The sequence below is a fragment of the Hemiscyllium ocellatum genome, chromosome 19, assembly GCF_020745735.1.
Source record: "Hemiscyllium ocellatum isolate sHemOce1 chromosome 19, sHemOce1.pat.X.cur, whole genome shotgun sequence".
NCBI classification, from domain to species: domain Eukaryota; kingdom Metazoa; phylum Chordata; class Chondrichthyes; order Orectolobiformes; family Hemiscylliidae; genus Hemiscyllium; species Hemiscyllium ocellatum.
Window position 1 is genome coordinate 71474058 of NC_083419.1, and position 3506 is coordinate 71477563.

General features: G+C 46.2%; 1 non-coding gene across 1 annotated transcript; it reads left to right on the forward strand.

Moving 5' to 3' along the window:
- The first annotated feature begins 362 nt into the window (after positions 1-362).
- LOC132825074 (U2 spliceosomal RNA) lies at positions 363-553 on the forward strand. The gene has a single exon (XR_009645740.1). It is a non-coding gene; the product is annotated as a U2 spliceosomal RNA (small nuclear RNA).
- The last annotated feature ends 2953 nt before the right edge of the window (positions 554-3506 follow it).

The following is a 3506-nucleotide window of genomic DNA, read 5'->3' on the forward strand; positions in this document are numbered from 1 at the left end:
GGCTGCAGTGCCTCCCTCTGTGCTGCATCATTCTCTGTGTACAGCTCTGTCCCAGTGTGTTGCTGCAATCTCATTCACACTCTGTCAGAGACAGACTACCGGCTTGTTAGTGACGTGCACTCAGCCCCAGCGCATCTGATTGGTATATTACTGCTCCTCTACCTTCACTATCAAACATGGTCACAGAAAAGATTAGATGAAGCCACCTGGATGAACGGATCATTTCCTCTGGTTCGAAAATCTGGAAACGACGGGGCAGCAATGAAACTATCAGCCGTGAGCTATAAGTCTTTGGTCACAGTCAGGCTGACAGAAAATATGGGAAGCAGCTGGGTCCTGAGGTAGTCAGGCAAAAATCAAATATCGCTTCTCGGCCTGTTGGCTAAGATCATGTGTAGTTCTGTTCTTGTCAGTTTTAATATCTGATATGTCCTTTATTTAGGGACTCAATATTAATCTGATTTTTGCCGGAAGGAGTTGTGTTTGGAGCTTGCTCTGCCAACTTCGCGCATCGTCCTAGTATTGCACTGTTTCTGGGACTGGTGCACCCCTAATTAGAAAAGCAGATTTTGTTTGTTATGTTGTGGTTTTTTTTAACTTATTTCTTATGTTCCGAACTTAGACAGCATTTAGTTAGTCAAGTCACACTTGCTTTACTTGACTTGCTTTCGTGTAATTCCAATTCGTTTGTCTCTGCACGTTCGGCACTCATTCACAATGTTGTCACTTCATCCCTGGTAAATATCGCTCCTTCCCACCAATTCCAATTCCGAATAACAAAAGTAAAACAAAGTTGCCCACCAGTTCTACCTAATGGTAAATGGCATTTCAAAAAACAAAATGGAGATAAAGCGATTGAATTAATCAACAGTTCGGATTTTGATGATGATGAGAATCACTTTGATGTATTAAATGAGAGATTTTGAGAACAATATGTTGCAAAGATCTGATGTATTTAAGGCACAGAGTCAGAGAGATGTGCAACACAGAAACAGACCATTCAGTCCAACTGTAATGTGCCTAGTCGGAAGATGAGATGCTGTTCCTCCAGGTTGCGTTGAGCTTCACTGGAATATTGCAGCAGCCCAAGGACAGACCGGGTCTGAAAGGACTCGCTGAACAAAGATCTGGGCAATGGGGGACAAAATACACCCAATGCCACCCTCACCCTGATGGCCACCTTTGTGTGTGGCTGCATCAAGCTGTGCGTGGATCCCCCGTACACAAACACCAAGTATCACTATGTACTGAGGTTCTACCTGTCCCTGGTGTTGTGAAGGATGGGCTTGGCCTCGCTGCTGCGGAATGCTCCAAGTAGTTGGACCGTTCCATATCACCTGTCCTTCGTGGAGAAGTTTATGAAGAAAAACACCTTTGACAACAAGTCAATCAGGAAGTGGTCAGCACGTAGTGTCCTTGAGACCCTTCAGGAAAAGGAGAGGGCGGATCCTATCGAGCGGTTCCCTGAGCGGACTGTCAAAGCCATTTGGCAGAATGCCTCATTACCAGAATTTTCCAACAAACACCAAGACATGGCTTGGCTGGTGGTTAGAAGGGCTCTGACTGTGAGATCCTTTTATGCACACCTGGACTCTCAGCTGCACCGCATGCTGCCCTCAAAGTGACTGGGGGGGAGGGCGGGAACGAGACTGTTACACACCTCCTTTTGGAATGTGTCTATGCAGAGGAAGTCTGCAGAGAAATGCAGTGGTGTTTGTCGAGGTTCGTCCCGAGCAGCGATGTGACGCGGGACTCCGTGCTCTATGGCCTGTTCCCCGGAATGCACACCGAGACGAACATCAACTGCGCCTGGAGGATCATCAACTCGGTGAAGGAGGCTCTCTGGGTGGTCCGAAACCTGTTCATCTTCCAGCTGAAGGAGTTGACCCTGACTGAGTGTTGCAGACTGCCACATTCCAAGGACCAGGACTACGTGTTGAGGGACGCGCTGAAGCTTGGGGCAGCTCAGTAGTCATTTGGGCTCTGCTGGCACCTCAGCTCAAAATGTAATCATACCGACCTGTAAATAGGAATGATTACTCTGTTTCGGTATGCAAAGAAATGGAATGTTTACTTATGTACGGCATGTCCAGTTGTATAGATCAAAGTATTTATGAATAAAGTATATTTTTGAAATTTAAAAAAAATGTGGGCATGGGAGCAGGATTGTGTGTTGAAGTCGCAAGCCACGGAAAGATCACCTGATTGCGTGCAGACCGAAGGTGCTCAGCAAAACGATCACCCAGTCGGCGTTTTGTCTCTCTGATATAGAGGAGACCACATTGGGAGCAACGAATGCAATAGACCAAACGGAAGGAGGTACAAGTGAAACGCTGCTAAATCTGAAATGAGTGTCTGGGGCCTGCTGCAATGTTCCAGTGAAGCTCAATGCAAACTGGAGGAACAGCATCTCATCTTCAGACTAGGCACGTTACAGCCTGCCTGTCTCAACACTGAATTCAACAACTTCAGATGATTATCCTATCTCAACCCCACAGTTTTCATTCTGCTCCGTAATTTTACTTCATTTATTTTATTTATCTTTTTTTTTCACTGTTCTGTGCCTCATATTTCTTGGTTGTCTCTCTTTCCTTCGCTCCCCATTCTCTCATCACCCTTTTCCTCTCCTCTACCCGCTTTGCTGCCCTTCTCCCTTGTTTTCCATTTTGCCTCTGCTTCACCCATCGCCCCCCCATCCCCCACATATTTTGTCACATAGCACTGGCTTCAGCCTTGGTCATTCGCAGCTCCTAATCTCCCTATAATCTCTCTATGCACTGACATTATCACCTCTTTATTGCTACCTTTGCTTCTGGAGCCATGACTCACCTTCTCTCAGCCTCGTATAAATACCTCCCTATTTCTCCTTTTTTTTTAGCTTTGACAAAGGGTCAGTTAGACTCGAAACATAGACGTTCTACTGCCTGGGATATGTCCTGCTCAGGGACTGGCACAATATCTCTGCTTTTCCTTGGCAGTTTTGCACTTTGATGCCTCAACCAGAACCTAATGTTTCACAGTGCTGCTGCCCTGCTTGGTTGTTTATCACAGACATAAACCAGGCAGTTTATCATTGTTCCAACAGTGATCAGTCAAGGGGCTGGACTGTCAGGCACTTGGAACAGCAGCTGAAGCAGCAAACACACTGCATGTACTTCAACCAAATGGTCATGTCCCAAAGCCTCAGGGAACCAGTTCTCAGTCAAGGCAAGAGAGACAGGATTCAGTCAGGAGATCCTGGCACAGTATGTCCAGGGACTTCATCATTGTTTGGGAAAATCAGGATCAGGATCAGGGAATCATTGCATTCCAGAGCGGTGGCCACACAAATTACTCATTACATCCTCCAAATGCTCCGATAGATTTTTCAATCCTGAATTCCTATTCACCAATTCATGCTGATACTATACAGTCCTGTCTTTGGGGGAATCAGTCAAATGAAATTCTCAGGGAGGGGTTTGGGAGTCCCTGCAGTAGCAGTGAAGTTGGAGAAGTCAGTTCTGGGC